Below are 12,197 nucleotides of genomic sequence, written 5' to 3'. Positions count from 1 at the left end.
GATTAATCAACATTTACTGCACATTTTTGGGTAATATTTATGTGACAGTGTTTGATATCTCAGACAGCTGAGTGCAACTGTTTTCCAGGTCATTCCTAAGGGGGTCCGCCCTCTGCCAGTTACATGTGGGGTGAGAATACATAGTGTCAAGGGTACCTTTGACCATGCCACGTGCGGGCTCAGTGTGAACGCTGGAGGTGGGCAGGGGTGAGGAGGGCCAGCCAGCCTGCTTCCTCCCGCGGCTCCGCCACTCCCCCAAATGTTACATAAAGGAACTTCTCCATCTGGTTCATGTTGGCGTGCTAAACTGCTAAAAGTCTATGGTGGAAATCTTGGCTTCTAAGAAAAATGTTAAATTGTTTTGCTGTCCTAGTACCTCTATCTTCACTGTGGATTCAAAGGAAAAGAGAAGAGATTGGGTGAAGGCAGGATCCAGGCCCCTCTCCGTGTGTTGACTCCTCACCACGCCTCCGTGGCTCTTCTGGGGTTGGGGACCGGAGACCAAGCCAGTTTATAAAAATAATCTCTCGTCCAAAACGCCAGCACCCTGGGCTATTTCTTACTCGAGTTTTGACACTCTATCCCTCAATCCTTTTCTAAGTAAGATGCCATTGAAGGCACACCTACTCAACATCTGGTTTTCATTGAACCCACCTCTGTTGCTTTTTGGAAACACAGGCGTTTCTGACGAACTCCTGATCACCAGCTTCAGTGGCTTATCTTTGGCACTGCTTGATATCACCTATGCCCTACTTGTTAAAAAGGTTTTTTCACTCTTGGTTTCTAAGTCATACCTCCCTCCTGTCTGTCTTCCTAGAGCTCTGACCTTCTGAGCCCTTTTCCCTTGCTGGAAGCTTCCTCCTGTCCTATTGAAGTCTCACAGGTTTGGGCCTTAACATTTCATTCACATATATAAATATGTGAATGAATATATATGTATTCATTCATATATATAAATGTGAAATATAAATCAGTGAACATTATATCAGAGAGATGTACATATATATCTCTCTACCATGAAGGTGTAGATTTAGTGTTATTAAGCTTTTATGTTTCTCATACCAGTCACCAAATTCAGTTCATTTTAGTTTATGGTTCTTTCTTACATGTCCCATCTGTCAATGCAACACCGTCAGAGTTATATACTTTCTGGGATTTTTCTTGGAGTTTTCTGTTACCAGTTTTTTTTTTTTTTTTATTCCAGTCTAAACTCCAGTGCTTTTATGGTAATCTTAGTCAAACAAAATCTTAAAGTCCTCTTTGGTCTCTTTGATTAGAAGACAAAATTAAAGCTCTCTACTCTAATAGGCCTTCTAAGGCTTACAATCTGGTTGGACCTACTGAGTGAGTCCAGTCTCATCTTTCATCACTCAGTCCCACCCTTGGACCCATTTGTCTTTGGTTCCAGCTCCGCCATGGGATCCCCAAACATCACTTGTTTTAAGCCGCCAGGTCTCTTTCCACATTGTTCTCTTCTGGGTCGTACTCTATCTACTTCTTTCCATGTTCTCCCAGGAAACATCTGTTTGCCTTCCAATAGTCCGTAGTGAAACATTTTTTTCTTGGAATCCCTGCCTCCAAAGAGCTCAACCTTCTTTGGAATACAGAACCCATTCAACATCAGGTATAGCTTTGGCTTATGAGATTTTGAGTCTGCAGGGGTAGCTGCATTTATTTTACCCAGGCTAACTAACATCAATAGAAGGCTGAGATATTTTGAATGGCCCTATGTAAGTCTTCCATTGTCTTGGTTATTTAGTAAAAAGAGCATGTAATTAGAGTTAGACAGGCTTTCTCAAACACGATGCATATACTTCGCAGAAGATGGAGGGAAGAGAGAAGGCATTCCCTGCTGCGTGCATCTTTATGATCTTTGACTACCTTAAACTGTTGCTCATATATAATCCTGTGATGTTGTATTATAGCAAATGCTTTATACCTCCCACTTGGAGACCGTCTCTGCCTTGGAAAATGTGGCTCTAGTTCAAAATGTGGATAAAGTAATTCAAGAATACCAAAAAAGACTCATTAGAGGAAAAACTCAGGAATGGGCAAGTTTCAATCTTTCTTTTCGTTCTGTCTCTCCTGCCCTGACCTGCAAAGGAATCCCTCGTTCCCTCGGAGGAGCAACCCATCCAGTGGTTGGAGGGCAGGGTTTGTGCACAGGCCAAAGAGAGCCAATTGCTGTCCTTCTAAAGGCATTCTCTGGGAGGGGCTATCACGAGGGACACACCCTTGGTGGCCATTCTACCATCTTTACAGATTAATCCTACTGAATGAGGAGTCTGTGATTAATACAGGGTGGGGCAAAAGTAGGTTTACAGTTGTGAGTATGCAAAACGAAGTTTATTCTTGTGTTAGTTTCTTATTTATTGTTTTATCTCCTATACGGAAAACTGTAAACCTACTTTCGCCCTGCCCTGTATCTTGTCCTTTAATGATTGCCTCTAGCTCAGCTCTCCCAAGATGCTGCTGTTTTAGGTTCGGGTGGGGGGGGGGCATGAAATGGCAAAAACTGGGAAGACTGAGAGATACATAGCAGGCAAAATCAAGAGCAGTGGAAATGGGAGGGAGCTGGGGAGGGTTGAGAAGAGGGAGGGGGTCAGGACTGATGTCTAGGTTTCTGGCTTATCCTCAGAACAGGTGGTGACATGCACTAGGGGAGCAACTATTAGGGCCAGCCCATGTTGGGGACTAGGAGTCCTTGAGTTTATTTTTGGACGGAAGAAATTTTAGGCACTTTAGACACATCTACAAGGAGATGTCAAATAGCTATTGCAAATGATGGCTTGGAGCTCAGGGTAGGGTCATTAAATATGACAAATTAATTAGCTGACTAGCTAATGAAAAATATCATCATGGCACTTTAACTGATTTATTGAAAAATGATGGATGTGGATAATTTGTGAGCGTTGGGGGTACAAGGACTGCTAAAGTAAGTCCATCTTTTTAAGAGTTTATAATCTATTCAGAGGCACATGTGTATATATGCAAAATATGTAAGTAGTCACTTAGCCATATTATAAGTGTCCCGTTAGAGCTAGAAACCCAGTGCCATGAGGCCGTATGGAAAGAAGCAAATAATTCTGTTGAGTACACGAATCTGGATTAGAAAACATCACCAAAATTATGAAACTCTGGCTGGGTTTTGATAGAATAGCGGCAGTGTCGTTCTCAAATGAGGGAACAAACCAGGTGCCTTCCCTGAGCCACAAGGTCATGGCTCACGGGAGGTCCAGCGGGCGGTTCTTTGTGGGGCATGTAGGCAGGTAGGCGATGCTGTTCCCGCCTCTCTCACTGCTGGGAAGAGGACCCTTTGAAAACACCACTCGTCCGTTTTCCTCTTCCCGATCACTTTCCATTTTGCAGTTTAACTACTTCTCTCGTCGTAACAAAATTAAGCCAATACACTTCTAGACTCCATCATTTCCTTTCAAGCCTGCACTTAGGACTTCGTAGAGGTTTTGCGGTTGTAACAGCCAATATGACTGTATGCGAGGCAAAAGGCCCACGGGGGTGGGGGGGTGGGGGAGGTGTGTGCTCAGAGCAGGTGGTTTCCCGGAGGCGATGCTGCACTCCCGATCACCGCACACGTCGGGGACGAGTCCCGAGGGTGGCCCGGGACCACGGACAGCCTGCTGAGCTGCCGTTTCAGACCCGAGCTGGATCCAGTTGTGCTTTCAGACTTGGGGTTTCTCCTCAAAATGTAGTAAGGAAAACCTTTTCCTGGGTGTTTTGATGGCTGAAAACTGGACGGTGTTTGAAGAACACCTAGAGTGAATGCTCATATAATGAATGCACTTCATCAGGGGGCCAGAGACAGCGAAGGCCGGAAAGCGAGTCAAATCTAATGAATAAACTAAGCTGAGAAACAAAATGGAAACAGAGGCATGGACAGCGGGAAGGGCTGGATGGAAGAAGGTGAAGGGATCAGCCAAAGGGACATGCATGACCCAGAGACACAGAGGACAGTGTGGTGATGGCCAGAGGGAAGAGGGGAAAGGCGCACCAAGTGGGGGGAGATGGGGACATCTGCAATAGTGTCAACAATAGAAGTAATGTTAAAAAAGTAGAAAGAGAAAAACACCAAAGGGGACAGAATGGAAGCCTCACAGCAAACTGAAGACAAATGAAAATCAACTTCGCCTTCACAGTAAACCACATAGAGGAATTCACAGATTAAAAATTTAAACATCCAACCCAATCTTCTGTTATGCCATAACTTAGAAATAAATTTGTTCCTGTGCTGCCAAATATGGCTGGAATAATATGTATGACCAGCTCTTGCACCAATAAATGGCTACAGAAGTTAAATGGTAGTTAATACTCAAGTTACAGGCACTCTCTCTTTTTTTTCCTTTGAAATTTAAGAAAATTACCAAAGCTACATGTTACATAAATGAGGTCTCTCCGGGAAGAAACTGAATAATTAGGAAGTGAAAGGATAACATTGTGGATTCTTAAAAGGCTAGAGACTATTAAAATTGACAAATCACCAGTTTCAAGCATCATATATCAAGGAATGGTAAGGAAGCGGGAATGGAAATTAAAGAAACTTTAGACAACACTTTCTTCTTAAGTGTGTTTAATTCAGACCATGTCCCAGGGGAGAGGAAAGACTAACATAATGCTTGCATTTAACTGACAACCAGGCGAAAATGGGAGCTCCCAGCAGGAAGGGCTATAGCAGCCATGGAATGCAGCAATGATTTATGTGGCTAAAGGAATGAACTTAAGGGGTGCTGCTCCATTCAGGAGAAGGCATTGTGGGGTGAATGAATTACCTGTTCTACCTTGAGTTTGGAGCCTGCTGTAGCTGATCTGATTTCCCCAGAACACTGACGCTTTTAAAAGCACGATTGGAAAAACCAGACTTCACGCTTTGTTTAATACTGATCATTTGAATTCCATGTTAATTTTATGTACTGTTTTTATTAGCTTGGAATTTTTTATTGAGTTTCACATTAAAAAATCGTTACAGTTTTAGAGCAGTGGCACACTCTTGGGTTAATGTGGCCCATTGTAATAGATTGAATTTGTCACGGGAGTTCTCTACTACACCATGAAGTACTAGGTACGACTGCCGTTATTGGGCCCATCTGAGTCAGGGAAAATGGTCTCAGCTAGGTCTAATGCTTCTCCAAAGCCAGACAATTCATTAGTGTGAACGTCAAGATTATTCTACTAATGGGAGTCCTTTCGACAATACTACATTATGGATTTTGTGGTCAGAAGAGCGTACAGATCAGATGCATCTTAATGTGTTCTTCAGAATATGCACGCTTCTTACCACAAGTGTAGAACATGGCCATATGGCTCTCCCTGGGCAGGTGACAAAGACTGGATCTGGAGAAGACATGGGGGGATTCCTGGATAGAATGTGTAGGCATGGAAGTGGATTCTTAAGCACAGTGACTTTTCATCTTGAATGGAGCATGCACAATCTTTTCATTAACTTGGGACTGCAATTCAGGGTAAGAGAGCTATAAAGCTTTCTACCAATGACAATGCCAGGGGGTGCTCTGGACCCTTAAGAACTCCCCGAGGCTACCATGTGTACAGACACATTATTATACAGCTTTTCCTTTCAGCAAGACTGCAGGAATACATATTGCTTACTGTTAAATATGCTAGGGTTAGAAATATAAAGCTGAACTTGGGAGGTCTTAGACCTCAAAATCACCTACTCCTAAATTCCCAGTGCATTCTCCCCCCACCTCCCCGCCTTTTTTCTCTTCTGTTACTTTCTAAGCTCTGTTGAATTGGAGGCACACTGGTGCATGGCCAGCACGAATGTGCCGTTCACCGACAGTCATACTAATAGGTGTATATATACTTTATCAAGTACTTCTACACCTCAAGCACTGTGCTGGGCTCATGAAGCATTCACAGCAACCCTTTGCAATGGGCAACTACATATCATCTTTTCATTATAAAAAATTAGACTTAGAGCTAAGTTAACTGACTTGTCCAGAGTTGGGGCTTTGAATCAAGACCGGTCTCCACTCTGCTGCAGTATGGGAGAGGCTGCCTGAGACAGAGCCACAGATCAGTCCTGGGCGAGACCAGGTGTCTGCTGAGTCCGCACGTTATAGGATGGTCTTAAGCTGTTGGCTCCTTGGAGTCGAGAATCTGGTCTGCAGTTTGCTAAGCTCAGGAACTCAATCTCTTTGGTGCTTAGAAGTGACTGCATTGCTGTTTGCTGATAAAAGTTAACCCAATTCACAAGAGTTTGACATATGTAATAAAAATGCAAATGTATAATTTCCCACAAGAAATAATGACAAGTGAATTGAATATTTGCATTGGACTGGCCAGTAATTTTCAAAAGTGGCTTCAAGCAAAGGAAGTCAGAGTAAGAAGACTTAGTCCACAATTCAAGTAACACCAATGTCTGTACTAGTAAGTCTCTTGACAGAGGTTAACAAAGGTGTTGCTGCTGGAACACGATACTTGGATTCTTGAAAAACTCTGTTCTGCAAAATTGTGTACTAAAAAATAATAGTGCTTATGGGGGAAAGGGGGTTGGAAAATGGCCCCAAACCTAGGCAGTTGTATATCCAAAGTACTAACAAAAATAATCACTGGAACCACGAGAGATTACTTGGATAACTGGGAGAGGCAGCTCATAATAGCTGGGATTTGCACCATGAATTACTACACATCCCTAAAGCAGTTGAGTACCCATGCTGATTGGTGGGCCTGGGCAATGCGGACCAGTCGGTGTGGCCGCCCTTGAGCTGGGCTGGGCAGCAGCCTGCCAAGGGCCCAGAGCAGGGCAGGGGGTAAGCTGGATGCCGGGGCTCATTTTCACTCTATTCTCATGATTCTAGCTTCTCATGCCTAGGAAGCAAATCGTTCATAAAGCAACACATTTCTCGGGGTGTTTTCTTCAGTCTCTCACTGGATTTTATTAATATTTACTAGACTGAAACATTTTAACAGGATTTCTTTTCAACACAGATGTTAGCTAATGCTAAAAATGATTACTTATGGCTCTTTTCTTTTTGACTAACAAAGTAGGCCTGACCCACAGGTCCAGGAATCAAGTGTTGAATGCAAAATGTAATAGATTACTAAATATGGTGCTCATCTTAAATATGTAATTTACAAAAGACTTAGGTCATTTGGTTTTAGTCCATTTAAATTTCTCTATTTACAAAAACATATGCAAAATTAGATGTAATAAAAATAGCTTTTCTTTTAGATTCTTTATTTTAAAAAATCATTATTAACTGCTTGGGAAGTTTACAAATTCCTAATGACACTGGTCCCCGACAGACGAAAGGACTAGATAATGAGAAGTTGTTTGTATCGTTGCTATGATTTATCATGTTTCAGTGTTTCACCAAAGAGAAGATCAAGACTGACTGCGGACAGGGAGGAGAGACCAAGCATGAATAAAAAGCAAATTTCCATAATAAACTGGAAAGCATGTAACCAATATAACTTCACAATGAAGAGCTATAACTTCCGACGTGACCCAGAAAACTGGGCGTAAGACCTCACACAAAGGTTCAGCTCGAGGGGCCTGTCCAGAAAGTATCCAGCCACCGGCTTTTAAAAAATAGACATTTATTGAAGAAGAGACAAGATACAAGGAACATTGTCCACAGGACAATGACGCCTCAGTCCCCTTCAAAGCAGGCACCTCGGGACCTCACGCAGTTATCCCAGCTGCAGCACGATGCTCCTTCTGCTCTGGTAGCAGACGCCGTGGAACCAATTTTGCCTCAACACACTGCACGCCAAGATTCTGCGTCAGAATCTCAGATGCAGTGCATTTCAGAATCCCCAGAGCAGCTCCTGGTTCTTGCACAGTCAGTCGCCGATCTCTGTGGATGGCAGCCCGCACACGTTCAACATTCTCAGGGGTTCTGCTTGTTGCGGGCCTTCCGGAACGTGGGTCTCTTTCAACACATTCTCAGCCGTCTTTGAAGCATTTGTGCCGCACTTAATTGTGCTGCACTCTTGGCATCGTCCGAAAAAGCCTCCTGAATCATCTGAATAGTTTCCACGGAGGAGTGTTCAAGCTTATCGCAAAATCTGATGCAGATTCATCACTCTGCTCACCCAGTCATTTTGAATATGGCAGCCACACTGCACACATGCTCACTCAATGGCGTCGACCGCCCCCACTGACTAGTACCGTGAAGTCATCATTATTCACGCATGCACATTCCAGGCCACTCTCCTTGGCTGCCAGGTGACATCCATGTCCCCTAAACTATTCTCTTTATTCTAACAATGGCTAGATTTTTCCAGGCAGACCTTGTATTACAAAAAACTCTAACGAAAACTGGACCGCAATCTGTTCTTTGAGGCGTGTGGCAGTTCTGGGAAGACCTCTGCTTAGTTTCCTCTCACTTCTTCTTGCCTTTATTTCTAGCACTTGTAATAGCCTCGCTTTCATCTGTCAAAGCCCCTGTCCATTTTTTCATTTATTTTCCAAGACTGTCAGATTACCCTTTCTTAAAATTTTTTAGCCCCATGTATGCTTTCTACGTAATAGATGCAGAAATGTGTTATGAAGTTGAACAAGAGTGTACTGTTAGACATATCAGTTACAGCACAGTCTTGCTTTTTATTTTTTTGTGTTTTTTTTTAGGGGTCAGTGTTGGAAGAAGGAGGAGGGGTGGTTAGAAATGCAGGGATTCTAAAGTTTGTAGAGATTCACAATTCAGTGCCATAAACATGTATGGAAGTCTATTTGATATTATACAAGTGTCTTCCCCCACCTTTTCTTGCTTTTCAATAGCAAAGCACCTTCCTCCTAGTAGGGACTTAGGCAGATGATGGATTAACATGAGTTATGATTGGTAAAGTCAGCTGTGTTGTTTTGCTTTTCTGTTTTAAAATACAGAAGTGCCAAACAAAAGGAAAAAAAACCCACGATGATTTTTGGAGAGTCAGTTGTGCTCTGTCCTCTAACCGATGTGTTGAACATAAAAGACGTATAGATTATGATCAAATACAACTTTCTTCTTGACTGTTATTGCTCCTCCATACTTTAGTCAATGGGGGCGAACATCTCTGTCCCAGAATAAAAGCTCTAGTGGGTTCCAGGGCTTTTAGATTTTGGGAAAAAACTAAGAGGCAGCTTTAAAGTTACTTCAAGTAACACACGATCTTGACTCAGAAAGCAGCATGTCCTTTGTCATGTTATGGTTAAAGAACAAAAACGTGTCTGTGTTAATATTCTTCTCCCCTGCATCTGGATCCGGCTTCAAGTTGGCAACCAATAGCGTGGTCGGTAGCTCTTCTTTATCCTTTCAACCTGTTCTTCCTCACCCTTCTGGGCTAGTTAACTCTCTGCCAAAGTCAGAGTTCAGGGGTGGCGCACAGAGAGGCAGCATTAGCCCAGGATAACTCAGTTCCTGTTCAGCTTGCTGTCTTTGTACTCACTGGGCTGCTGGTTAAATTGGGTTCCCCTGTGTGGGGGTGCAGTGGGTTCCACTGACTGTCTCATGTCAGAAGGTTGGTTGCATCACACGTATGTGGAGAGCGAGACATGAGTCTCAGAAGAACTCTCTCATCAATTTGGGTTTGGTTTTTGTTTTTTTTGCAGTTGTCACTGGTTTTCTATTTTCTCTCTCAGACACCTCTTGAATTCCTGAGCTAAATGAGGAGCCTGGGATATGTAAGCAGGTTTCTTTTCACCCCCTTTTATAGGGTCCTTTCATATTCTTTTCATATGCTTGATTTTGAGGAGGGTCCAAGAGACAGGGAGTGAGTTTAATTCATCCCTTCTGGAAAGGTCTCCCATGAAGGGTTGGAGGTCTCCCCTGTCATCTGTCTCACTGGTTTCTCAGTTGAAACGGGAAAAGAAAGAGATTCATTATATATCCTTTTAAACTCACAAACACAGCAGGTATTCACTGGGTTGTAAATATTGATTTATAAATGAGTTTATTCTACCTAGCATAACCACGTCCTGTAGGGCATGGGCTCTTTCTGCCCTGGTTATATGACCAGTATCTGGCACAGCTCCTGAGGCGTGTGGATATTCTAAAATGATAGTAAAAATAGAAGTTGTGCCCACCCTGCATGGTGTTCACTTTCATTGACGTAAGTCCGGTCCTTGATTGTGGATGAGCTAACACTGAGCAATGAAGAAGCTGTAGGAGAACTGCTGGATTAGTTTTAAAGGTGGATTAGGCTTGTAGGTGGTGGTGGTGAGTGTACGTGGAAGCAGATTTGGGAGGGGCAGGGCATGCGTTTCAGGCTAAGAGCAGAGACGGCCCTAAAATGGGAGGGTGTGAGGGAGATTGGGTCTGGACCTGCGGGGATGGCTGGAGAGTGGGGCCCCGTGAGAAAGACAAGCGGTGAGACCAGGTAACAGCCTGGGGATTTACACGCTTCTCCGAAGAGTGTGCATTTTATCTTTAGGGTTGTGAGGGGCTTTGAAAGAGTCAAAAATGGAAAACATGTTGAGTGTAGAATGTTTTCACTGATTTATACAGAAAGTAGGAAATTAGTTGACTGAAAGCATTACTGAAGGTGGTGAATACACAAAACGATATAGGGATGATATATCATAGAATTGTACCCCTGAAATGTATATAATTTTATTAGCCAATGTCACCCTAATACATTCAATAAAAATAAAAGAAAATAAACAAACATGTATAGAATGAAAAAGGAAAGTGTAATATGTCTTGGAAACATTCATTATTCAAAGGCTCATATTTCTGTCGGTTAGATCCATAAAACCTTGAATGGACCCTTCACTATTCTCAAGCACTTGTAACTTTATGCCCTTCAGTTTTAGAAAAAAATAATGAGATACCCGCTTAAAATATAAGCATGTTTGCTCTTTCCCCCTCATCATGATGAAGGGAGAGATCCGGGATTTTTGCTCTTCACTCTTTAAAAGCTGATCCTTTGTCCAAACCCTGATTTAATTCTGAGAAAAAGGAAATAAAATTCAACACAGGCACATCAACATGTCGGTATGCAGGAGAAATGCATTTTTATTTTAAAGAAGTTGGTGGAAGCCCAGGAGTGGAATTTCCTTATACCCAGGAAGTTCAGTACTCACTCTTGTTATTTGTGGTAGAAAGGCCCTTGAAATCTTCCGAGCAAATGCACAAAAGTACACATACTCCCAGGGAGTTAGGAGCTTCCACTTCCGGACAGAAAAATGATCAAAAGAAGCGTAAAAAAAGTTGTAGGATAAAAATGTGAGCTGCTGAAATGCGGCACAGATTTTGAAGGGAGGGGAAAAAAAGCACTATTTCTAGAGAATTACCTATTAAATCACGCACGTTTATTACAGCCCGACTTGGCAGCACAATTCTTGGTAAAAGCATGTCAGAGGTTTCAGGATAAAACTCCCGTTAGAAGCGGTTACTGTGTAAAATTAGCTCTCCACATCTTTGAGCCATCTGGCAGGCACGCACAAGCCCAGATGTCCGCTGTCTATTATGCAGAGTTTGGAGTCACTGGGTATCACCCCAAAACCCATAAATATATCTCATTCTGGGGGAAGGCTAAGACACTGGTGATAGCTTCGACTTACTCTACTTTCTCATTAGTTCAGATAACACACCGGGTGTCTTTTAGAGTACTTCCTCACTCCACGCTGCACCCGACCCTCACGTACTACACAGGCCCCTGTTTTAATGTGCACCGTCCCGTCCACGCTGTAGCTCCTCCTCCTGCAGTGTGTTTGGGGGAGGGGCTCTGATCATCGTCTTCTGGTTGGTCAGTGGGAGACACTAGCAGGACATCCCGAGGCAGGAGGAAGGTCAGATTGGCTCTTCTGACTCTCTGCCTCTACCCAAAGTCTTAGTTTATTTTGGGTGAACCTCTCCCACAGGTATGTACCTCTGCAGTTCAGGTAACTGCTCTCTCCTCTTCTCCCTTTAGGCTTGGGGGAGTAGTTGCTGCTTCAGTGACTAGCCCTCAGGTGATATACCGCCTCTCAGCTTCCCTCGACTTTCTCATCCTTTGGTAAATGAATCTTTCATTACAGTTCCTTGTTTGAATTTGCCAAATGTTTCCTTCTCCGACTCTGATGGCTAGGCAGCCACTTACAGACAGGTTAAAGGCTGAACTTGTCTGGGGATATTTTCATGAGGTCTACTGATCGGTGTGAGAAACCTGTAAAAGATGGCAGAGGCCAATTAAAGCAAGAGAACAGAGAGTGTGTCTCTGAGACTAGCAGACCTCAGCGCTCAGCTTTAGGGGTTAGT

General features: G+C 43.2%; 1 protein-coding gene across 1 annotated transcript in view; it reads right to left on the bottom strand.

Moving 5' to 3' along the window:
• The window catches only part of OLFM3 (olfactomedin 3), a 150,046-nt gene that overhangs the window by 112,509 nt on the left and 25,340 nt on the right, over window positions 1-12,197 (bottom strand). The gene's annotated exons all lie outside the window — the stretch shown is intronic.

This window comes from Artibeus jamaicensis, unplaced genomic scaffold (genome assembly GCF_021234435.1).
Source record: "Artibeus jamaicensis isolate MK-2021 breed Jamaican fruit bat unplaced genomic scaffold, CSHL_Jam_final scaffold_1689, whole genome shotgun sequence".
Taxonomy (NCBI): domain Eukaryota; kingdom Metazoa; phylum Chordata; class Mammalia; order Chiroptera; family Phyllostomidae; genus Artibeus; species Artibeus jamaicensis.
The sequence above is the reverse complement of the archived record's forward strand: the minus strand, read 5'-3'. Positions and strand labels throughout refer to the sequence as shown.